Raw genomic sequence first — 11,623 nt, forward strand, 5'->3', positions numbered from 1 at the left:
GTCCACGTTGTCTCGCCAGTCGCCACTACTATGAAGAACATAGATGGGATTATGCTGGAGTTGATCCATCGGCTTGACAATCAAACCTCAGAAGAAGAAGAAGAAGATATTACGACTGAAATTCAATTTGAAGTAAAGAGTTTAGCTGGTAATTAACATCTCTCTACTCACATCAAGATGAAGCTTTAATTATCATTTTCGAACACCCTCTTGCATAATGTTCGTTAGAAGATTCTTATATTAGAATTTGTGCTGTAGTTAAATGTTTTAATTTAAGATCTTATAACTATTTGATAGATTTTAAATTTGTCCATGAACACAAAATTTCCAAAGCCATGTCAACATCTCAAGAACTTAAGAAGGTAGAAGGACCACAGCACATTACCTGAGTTGAACAAACAAAATTCTACGTTACATCTTATCACGTGACTTGTATAACAAAAATTTGGCTGAATCACTATTTGATTTACTGCTAAAATTACATATATGTCTATATTCACAGTTTTTTTAGGCTATTTTAATTACCTATGTGCTTTCACTGAAATTATTTGAGTTTCTATACAAAAAAAAATGCAAAAACTTTTCATTTGTAATTATCTATAAGTAAAAAATTACAAAACTACAAAACAAATTTTCATCAAAAAGGTAATTTTTGCAAAATATATATTTTATGAAATTATATAAAAATATAATTTCCAAAAGTAGAAAAAAAAAAAGAATTTGAGTTGGTTGGAATCGCAACTGAATTGGTAAAATTCCGTCACCGAAGGCAAGGCTGCTAGTGAATTTTCTTTTAAGTTTTTTTCTTCTAAATTCTAAATTGTTATTAATGTCTTTTGGCTGTTGTACCCCTCTCAAATAACAAAGTTTTTTGACAGAGATTATTGTCTTTTGGCTGTTTTTTTGGGAAAAGAAAAATGTACATTGGTCAGACTTCGGGTGGGACAATGTTATTTAGCCCTACGCATAAGTCTTTTACTATCAATTCAATTTGAAAACTTATTTATTTGTTCCAGATTTGGTGACGCGACATTTTCCAAAGTGGTTGGCTTCCATGCCATCACCAACCCTTCTTTCAATGGCTTGAACAAATAAATTTGTAAGTGGAAGTGGAACGTTAGTTCAATTAAAAAATTGCATGCGTAAATATCTCAACTGGTGCTGCATTTTTATTTCAACTCAGCCCCAATTACAATCAACTGAATTCATTTGTACGAATTTTAGACCAACACTAAGGGTGTTCAGTGTGTGTGAAAATGGGGTCTGCTGAGTATCAACCGTTGTTGATGGGGTGGGACTCACACTCCAGGTTACCCGACTTATCGTCCGACATGATTGAGGAGTTTTTGGAACGGAGACCGGTGGCGGCGGTGCGGTGGTGGCCCGTCTTTTGGGGTGGAGTCACGCTGCTTTGGCTGCTGTCGGGGTCGGCTATTATTGTTTCTGTGTTAATTACATGCTTAGTTTTGGCACGTTAATGTTCACGGGCATTTGGGCGCTTTAGAGCTCGCCGGGGCTCCATTGCAAGTGTAGGAATTCAAGGTCTCGCTTATGGAATTATGTATGTATGTGTCTTTTGGCTTTTGTTTACGCTTCATACTATTAATAGAAAGGAACCAAGTGTGATGTCTTTGAAGCTTCTTGAAGTAGATTTTTTATTTTATGACAGATAAAAAAATTTGTCTGCAGAACAGACATATATTTTGATTACACTAAGGAAAATAGAATAAGAAGCATCATGTTTTATACTTCCTATCTCAGTGTTTCTCTTTTTCTTCACTCAACCCAAAAAAAAAAAAAATCTCAGATGCGTCCTCATCATGAGTCTTTAACTTCTGTTGCAATTTTGGCTTTACTTGAATAACAGTTGGGCATGGCCAGTGCAGTCCAAACCGTATGTGGCCAAGCTTATGGAGCCAGGAAATATTCGGAAATGGGCATCATTTGCCAAAGAGCAATTGTACTGCACGTGGGGGCAGCTGTCCTCCTCACGGTTTTGTATTGGTTCTCAGGTCCGGTCCTTAAAGCAATGGGTCAATCAGAAAGCATAGCCGAGCAGGGCCAAATTTTCGCTCGCGGTTTGATCCCTCAACTTTACGCATTTGCACTCAGCTGCCTATGCAACGTTTCCTAAGCACAGAACATAGTTAACCCTTTGGCATATATGTCTGTTGGGGTGTTTTTGCTGCATATGATGTTGACATGGATTGTGTTTATGTCTTGGACTATGGCCTAATAGGGGCAGCTCTCACACTGAGTTTCTCTTGGTGGCTGCTTTCTATTATAAATGGTCTTTACATTGTTCTAAGTCCATCTTGCAAAGAAACCTGGACTGGCTGTCTATCAAAGCGGTTAGAGGAATTTGGCCCTATTTCAAGCTTACTATTGTCTGCTGTTATGCTTTGGTTGAGATTAACCTTTCTGTCTGTCTCAGTCTTTACCTAGTTTGGTGTTTTCTATAATTACTATTGTTGAGCATATCACTACCTTTTTTTTTTCCAGTTTGGAGATTTGGTACAGCCAAGGACTGGTACTTAATCTGGACTTCTCTCTAATCCTACAATCTCACTAGACTCCATTTCCATATGGTGAATGAATTTTCAACATACCCTGTTTCCATATGTTATATATTAGTAACATTTTAAACTTACATGGAGCTCTGATGTGATTATTTTCAGTATGAATTACCTGAACTGGGACTTGCAATTTATGCTAGGCCTAGCTAACGGATCCAGGTTAGTGAAACACTTCAGATTGAGATATTATTCCAATGGTTTTTGCACCAAATTATTCATTTCTTTGTTTTCAAACTGACTGCAGTATTCGGGTGAGTAATGAACTTGGAGCAGGACATGCCAGAGTTGCAAAGTTTTCAGAGTAGTAGTGAACGCGACCAGCATCTTCATTAGTATAGTTTTCAGTGCAATAGTTTTAATATTCAGGGTTGAATTGAGTAAACTCTTCACATCTGATTCCGAGGTTATAGAAGCAGTTTCGAATTTGACACCACTACTTGCCATATCTGTTTTCTTGAATGGGATTCAACCTATACTTTCAGGTAGTAACAATGATAATTCTGACCCTCCAAATGGATCATTGTCCTTGGTTTTAGGTAAGGATTTCCCCTCCTTTTGGAAATTTCAGGTGTGGCCATTGGAAGTGGGTGGCAAGCTGTAGTGGCTTATGTTAATGTAGCCACCTACTACGTTATCGGTCTCCCAATCGGATGTGTTCTTGGCTTCAAAATCTTTAGGAGTAGCAGTAAGTCGAAGATCTTCTCTATTTCTGTGATGTAATTTACTAGACATCGTTAACAAAATGGTATCATTTACATTGTTCAGGGTATTTGGTGGGGTTGATCATTGGAGGTCTGTTTCAAACATTAACCCTAATTATTATCACAGCCAAAACAAATTGGGATGCAGAGGTAAGCCACAGGTTTTCATAAAGTATGATATGAATGTATAAAAATGCGTTGAAGTTGAGCAATCCTCACTGTTGATAATATTATTGTAGGTTGTAAAAGCTGCTGAGCGTGTGAAGAAATCTTCGAACGCCGAGACCTTAGACTTGGTGACTAACGCATGAAGACATATATTGACCTAAAATAATGTGACAATCATTTCTGCATATGTAATTCATATTATAAGGTTAATAGTGAGACTAAAGCAAGTAATTCAAGGGAAATCAAGGTAAATAAAACTCAATTTATTGTCTTCTTTTATCTCAAAAAATGCAGAATCAATTTGATTGTCTTTTTCGTATTTTACATTAATGCTACGGCAAAATCTTTATATTAAATGTAAAAGAAGTTAAATTTAAGTTGTCTCTTCCATCATCAAAATATATTAAATCACCAAACTTACAGCATCAAAATTGACTGTAAATAGGTGGATCAAAATTTACAGCAACAAAGTAATGGTTTAAACCATAGGTTGATATAGATATAAACGTACAGGCCAAAATCGACTCATTTACATAGAACCAACAGCAAAATACTCGATACAAGAACCATTAGGGCCCAATGGGATAGTGATGATGATTCATTTACACGAAGGTGCGACTGATAACATGAACTAATTTAAGGGTTGGTGTGATACTAATAAGAAATGGCCTCTTCATCATCACCTTCCTCATCGACAAACCTAGATAATCTGTTAATCCTAGGCTCACTAAAATGATAATATAAATTTCCACAACTTCATTACCATCTTTCTGTTTATCTGCAGTCCTAACCAGAGACAACAAAATATTCTTTGCTTTTTGGTCTGGAGAAAAACCACAGGATTCCATTTCTATGCCAAACAACAGCACTGTCAAAATCCTTGTTCTTGCCATATGCAGCCATGATCTAGGTGAAGATTGTTTGATTGGCTTTTAATCACTACTCATTTTTCCATAAAATTCCATCTTTTTCAAGATTATTGCCTTAGCATATCCTTTGATCAACGTCCCATAAGTGACAACATTGGGAATAAATCCATCTGTTTCAATCTTCTGAATAACTTGTCCGCACCTTCCATAATGCATTCACATAAGCTGATCATACTGTCACCCAAAACCATAATTTTTTAGTACTTTAAGTTCATGCTGTCTGTCTACTAATATGAAGAAGAGCTGCATTACTGGTATAGTGAGACTGTAGGTTTTGGAGCTAGATTATGCTAAGAGAATGAAGGTTTAAGTGCACGTGAGAGAGAGTTATAGAGAGGGAAAATATTGAAATACAAATCTGCTCTGTTTCATTCATAGAACAGGAGTGTTTGTTGGTGTTATGGCCGAGACTTAAAGAAAGGAAGGAAAAAACTGGAAGAGAAGTGGAATATTTTATACAGAAAGCTGGAAAATATATACACCAGTCTAACCAAAACCTTACTGTTACACAACTACAGCAGATACATTTTCCAAATTTGAATTTAAACTCTAACAACCAACAGATACATACTCAAAATACATCAATTACCATCTTAATCACACCTAAACTAAGATTCAAAAAATGCACCAACTTGCAACTCACACAAAACTGCAGCAAATGAATTCCAAAGGCGCCAAAACTTTTTCAAACTGAACTGAACCATGATGCATTTCCAGCAAGGTATCACTGCATCAACACTCCTCCTTGATCCTTTTGCTAGAAACACCAAGTTTGAGCCTAAGATGTTCAAACTTGGCTTTGGACAATGCTTTGGTCATAATGTCAGCAGTTTGTTCTTCAACCCTGCAATGGATTAAGCTAACTTCACCATTATACTCAGCTTCCCTCACTGCATGAAAATTTATCTTGATATGCTTGGTCTTGTCGTGAAGCAGGATTTTGGCCATGGCAACTGCAGACTGGTTGTCACATAGAATTGGAGTTGAACTTCCTTGTTTTGCTCAGGTCTGCCAAAATTTTCCTAAGCCAAATTGCTTGGTTCACAGCTGCTAGCAGATACATACTCTGCTCTGCTGTGGACTAAGCCACAGTCTCTTGTTCTTGGACAGCCAAATAATTGTACCAAAGTTTAGTAGAATACATAACCTGAGGTGCTTTTCATGTCATCAAAAGATCCTCCCCAGTCACTGTCGGTATAGCCCAGAAACTTCAAATTTTCAGACCTTTTGAACCAAATGCCAAGCCTGGAGCTCCTTTCACATTCTTAACACTCTCTTGGCTGCCCTATAATGCAACTCACTTGGATACTCATGAACCTAGAAAGATAACTGGCAGCAAACATGAGGTCTGGTCGTGCGGTGTTAAGTACAACAAGCATCCAATCGACTTCTAACAGCCCTTATCCACTCTCTTGCACCTATCCTTACTTAGCTTCAAATTTGGAACCAATGGAATGTCTACAGGTTTGCAACTTTCCATGCCAAATTCTAAGGACTTCATTTGCATACCTCTCTGGCACACAAAAATTCCATATTAGACTTAAATATTCCATACCAAGAAAGTATGGCGTTTCCCCCAAATACTGTCATCTCAAATTCACTTGCATGGACTTCTTAGATTGACTCAATTGATCTACATTGCTCCCTGTGATCAGCAAATCACCACATACAAAGAGACCACAATCATGTCACCTTTAGTTCCTTAACATAAAGTGTATGCTCATTAGGACTTCTAAAATTCCTAGGCTACTTAGATAGTCATTTATGCGGCTGTACCAGGCTCTAGGTGCTTTTCAGGCCAATAAACCTCTTCAGCAGGTACACTTTATCTTCTTCACCCTTGACTTGATAACCTCAGGTTGCTCCACAAAGATTTCCTCATCAACCAGCCATTTAGGAATGTCGATTTAATATCAAGCTGGAAAATTTTCCAGTCAAATTGAGCTGTTATAGCAAGGAGTAACCTGATGGTGTCATGCCTAGCCACCGGAGCAAATGTGTTTGAAAAATCCACCCCATACTGCTATGCAAACCCTTAACCCAGCCTTGCTTTGTGTTTGCTGAAGATCCATTAGGATTACGTTTCTTCTTGTAAATCCATTTTACGGATAACTTCCTTTTCCAGGTGTCAACAAGCTCCTAGGTCCTGTTTTTTTTTTTTATCATTAACATCTCTCCTACATTGCTTTCTCCAAGCTTCTGACTCAGCTGCTTCAGCTAAATTCCTTGGTTCAAGCACAACCATATTGCTCCTTGCATAAATGTCAGCCAAGGTGCTGGTCCCTCTAACCGAAGGCTCTTGATCCCTTCAGTTTCAGCTTCATCAATAGTCTCTTGTTGGCTGCTGTAATTTGCAATCTTCATCAATCCTTTTTTCTCTCAATTCCAGATTGCTCTTCATCTACCTTTACATCCGTTGTAATCACTACTTTAAGATTCAGGAATGTAGACTTTATAGCCTCTAGACTGACTGTTGTACCCTATAAAAATCTAACTGTGATTTCATCCAACTTGCTCCTTTATTTGCTAGAATCATTACAAAGGAAATACTCTAAACACTTTAAGATGACTTACTATCGGTTTGACTCCACTCCAGGCTTCAAATGGAGTTGATTTTTGACAGCCTTGGTTGGAAGTCTATTGAGAATGTAGACTCTTGTGTTCACAGCTTCAGCCCAAAAACTTCTTGACAATTTTTTCTCCACAATCATACACCTAGCCATCTCCATGAGTGTCCTATTCTTCCTTTCACTAACTCCATTTGTTGTGGAGTATATGGAGTAGTGAATGATGTTTAATCCAAGCTTCTTGCAAATAGAATAAACTCCTTAGAGGTATATTCTGTCCCATGTCACCCTTATAATTTTGATTCTCAGCCCTGTTTGATCTCCACCAGCAGTTTAAAACCTTTAAACATTGCCACAACCTTATTCTTTGCGCTTAGGAAGTACACCCAAGTCATAGTGTGAGGTCATCAATAAATTGCACGAAGAACCTGCTTCCACTCATGGATTCAGCTTGCATAGGACCACAAACATCAGTGTGGATCAGTTGGAGTTTTTCAGTTGCTCTCCAAACTGATTCATGGGAAAGGGTGGCCTGTTGAGCTTACCAAGTTGGCAGGCACTACATAAGGTCTTCTTCTCTCAATCTCAGGCAGGTCCAAAACCATTTTTGTTCTTGAGCTCTTTGATGCCATTGTAATGACAATGGCCAAGCCTTTGTACCAAAGTTCGTAATCTTCAGCCTAGATGATAAGGCTAAATTTCCAGAATTCTTCCACTCAACTGGAAGCTTTTCCTATCATTTTCACACATATAGTCATTTCCATCAGCATCAAAATAACACAGGCTGATTTTGAAAATGTAAAGAATAACCCTTCTCTAACATTTGCCCAACACTTAACAAATTTGGAATGATTTCAGGTACATACAAAACATTAGAGATGATTTTAGTACCTGATGGTGTTTGGGGAGCCACATCACTATGCCTTTGACCTCCACAAAATCACCATTTCCAATTTTAACTTTGAAGCTATATGTGTCGTCCAGGTTAATGAATTTTTGCAGGTCTGCAACCATGTGGTAGTGCAGCCACTGTCAATCAGCCAAGCTTCATGCTGATCCGAGCTGTGTAACAAGAGGCCACAAAGAGCTGCTCAGCCTCCTAACATTGTGGCTGATCTTCTCCAACTTGAGCTTGTTGTAATGGCTAATTCCCTTGTCTTGCAAACTTTTCTATGTGCCCAAATTGTTTACAACCTCTGCATTGAATCCTGGTTTGAACCAGCGCTTCCTCTCTGAATGCCCTTCTTTTACAGTGAGTGCAGGGTGGATACTCCTTCACTCACCTGTTTTTTCCTACTGATTATTGCTCCTTTCTTTCCCCTTTTTCTCCAGCCTACCTCGTTATATCCTTATGCAGGCTTGCCTTTTTGGTTTGCTATGTTAGAGTAGATGCCCTAGAGCCAATCAATTATTGTAGAATTGACTCTTTGTAATAATGTTCATTAATCAATAAAAGCATTTATTCTATATCGCGTAAATCATTATTATTGCAATATGTATGATATATGCCTTAGAAGGTAGAGCCATGACGAGGGTATCAAATGTTTCAAATCTTGATAGTGAGAACCCTATGAGCACATATGGTGGCCATTCTAGAAATGTCTGTAGCCCCAGTATTATTCTGAAACTAAGGGCACAGATAATACGGTAAGGCTATCATAGTGTTGAACGACCCTGTCGAAAGGCAGTGATGATCACTTGTCAAGGTTGTTTGGTGACAACCTGGTGCAACACATGGGTGTTTGGTAGGCGATTACACACAGCAGTTCACTGGACTGACCCACCAGAGGATTCCATATGGATGGTAACCCCAGTGTCTATGGAACAAATCCTCTAACGAATGGTGGTGCATGTGATCCTTAGACTTGAGATCACGGAGCGTCTTGTGCACCGATTGGTGTAGTTGACACCTAGCCTAACGCAGTCTTTTCAGAGCTGTCAATACGGTGGTGATTGGCTGCATCAAGGAGTGTATCAAGACTATGGTGGATTGACAGATGATTTATCACTCCCAGGTACGGGAGAAAGTTATCTCACGGTGTAATTCAGTATATGGCAATGACACTAAAACTGTGGCCACAGTGAGATTGAGTTGTGCTCTATCCAGTTTATAATACGGGTCATTGGTCCAGAAACTGAATAAATAATATCGAGAGTAACCGAAGGTTGACACTATTTCTATGCCTTCGTCTTGTCGAGATAACGAATGATGAAAGGATCGAATTGACAGTAACCATATCGTTGACAGGTAGCTACTTTGCTGAATCCGAATCTATCGGGTGGCCATGATGCCTTGCTAGGGGCCAATCTTGGTCTGTGTATTAGTGAGACGATTAATTGGTGTAATCGCAATACTATACACTGGATATGTGAGGGAGCCTAAGGGTCACACACATAGAAGACAATTTAAGATGCAAGAAGAAAGAAGGGCATTTTCGTCTTTTAAGGCGAAAGCGTATTTTGGTAATTTCACAGTGCAATTAAATTGCTGAGGTCGTAGCCTTTATTTAATTTGTTAGAAAAAATTAAATAAGTGAAATTACGTTTAATCACATGTTATTAAATATATTATCATTATTGTTAAATGTTAATATATATTTAAATATATATATTAATTGATTTTAATTGAGATAATGATGGAAATTAAAATAAATCAAATTGGGAGTGTTTGGCAACATGGGGCGTTTGGGTTGGAGCCCAAGCCTATTCCGTATGGGATTAGGGCAAATTGATTAACTATAAAAAGAAAAGTGTGTGTGTTAATTAAATAGATGAATTGATTTCTTCCAAAAGAAAGATACACACAGCAGCCCCCTTTTGAATACACTCCCACGGCAGATTGATTTGGCCTTGAAATCAATTTCATTGATTCTTCTTAATCTTGAAGCCAAAGAGGATCTAGCAAATCCCTCTTTGGTTCTTTTAAGATTGTCTTCGTGTGGACTACGCAGTTTCGATCCTACACTTGGATCGGTAGCAAAGCGTTCGTCGACAAATTTGGAGGAGCCTTCAACGTGCGTTTGTTTCTATTAACTCATGTTGAATATTTATGCAGATTTTATTTAATATAAATTGTTAAAATCATACCCTTGATCTTGGCTCATGTAAACGATCCTGTTATATATATTTTTTTGTTTCCGCTGCGTATACGGGACCGTTTACTAACATGCTACCATTGCTCCCTCACTTGTGTCTTCTTGCCTCAAGAGTCTTCTTTGCTCTTGAGCTTAGAGTGCATGAACAAGCTCAGTCAAGGTGATCTAACATACCCTTAGAGTCCTCAAGGGAAGAGATTTTGGACTCAAACCTCTCCGGCAAGCTCACCAAGACCTTTTCCACCACTCTTCAATCAGTTAACTCTACCCCTAACAACCTGATTTTGTTTACCACATTCATCAACCTGTCAACATACTCCTTCACTTTCTCTGATTCTTTCATCCTCAACAACTCAAACTCCCTTCTCAAGTTCAGCACCTGAGATAGGGTTCTCGGTGCCTTGGCAGCTTCTTCTTCATGCATTCTGATTTGGTTCAAAGTAGGATTTGGTCCCACGGGTGCTGGCTGCCTATTCTCCTCTACATACTGCCACAAGCCCTGACCCCGGAGGAAAGCCTTCATTTTTACAGCCCAAATATGATAATGTTCTCCATTGAAAACTGGAGGTGACATTAAGGCAGATTGTGCAGCCATGTTTAAGCAGATGGTCTGAAACATGAGAGTTTATGGATGTCGGGTGGAGTTCTTGAAAATCAGAGTGAAGAGCTAATCTTGTGAGGAAGACTTTTTTAAATTTCTTAGGCTGGCTCTGATACCATTTGTTGGTGTTATGGCCGGAGACTTACAAAGAAAGAAAGGAAAAAACTGGAAGAGAAGTGAAATATTTTCATTACAGAAAGCTGGAAAATATATACACCAGTCTAACCAAAACCTTACTGTTACAACAAATGCAGCAGATACATTTTCCAAATTTGAATTTAAACTCTATTAACCAACAGATACATACTCAAAATACATCAATTACCAATCTTATTCACACCTAAACTAAGATTAAAAAATGCACCAACTTGCAGCTCACACACGACAACTACAGCAAATGAATTTCAGTGGTGCCAAATTTTTTTCAAACTGAACTGAACCATGATGCATTTCTAGCAAGGTATCACTACATCAACAGTGTTTTATAGACAAACATTTCACTGTTTCAACAACTCCACAGTGAATATTTTATGCAAATACAATACTAACCATACAACTCAAACTAATGCTGATACACTATATCAAAAGAAGCCTTAATCACCGGCTGTCATTACCTAATAACATCACATTAATATTTTAAAAACAAACAGCTACATCATTTAAAAAACAACCCAGCACATTCAAACTTGGCGCCGAAATACACACTTTGAGCAACAAACTTTTCCAGCAAAATATCACAAGTTTTAACACTCCTCCTCAATATTCTTGTTGGAAACTCCAAGTTTGAATCTTAATTCTTCAAACTTGAATTTGCTCAAGGGTTTAGTCATTATATCAGCCACTTGATCTTCTCTTTTGCAATGAATCAACTTCACTTCATTACTCTGCTAAGCTTCCCTTACTGCATGGTATTTGATCTTAATATGTTTAGTCCGGCCATGGAGTACTAGATTTTTGGCTATTACAATAGCAGATTGATTGTCACA

The 11,623-nt window shown here is 38.1% G+C and overlaps 1 pseudogene; it reads left to right on the top strand.

Annotated features, from left to right (window-relative positions):
• The first annotated feature begins 1,256 nt into the window (after positions 1-1,256).
• Positions 1,257-3,706, top strand: LOC116133129 (annotated as a pseudogene).
• Positions 3,707-11,623: the final 7,917 nt, after the last annotated feature.

The sequence above is a fragment of the Pistacia vera genome, unplaced genomic scaffold (genome assembly GCF_008641045.1).
Source record: "Pistacia vera cultivar Batoury unplaced genomic scaffold, PisVer_v2 Contig265, whole genome shotgun sequence".
NCBI lineage: Eukaryota > Viridiplantae > Streptophyta > Magnoliopsida > Sapindales > Anacardiaceae > Pistacia > Pistacia vera.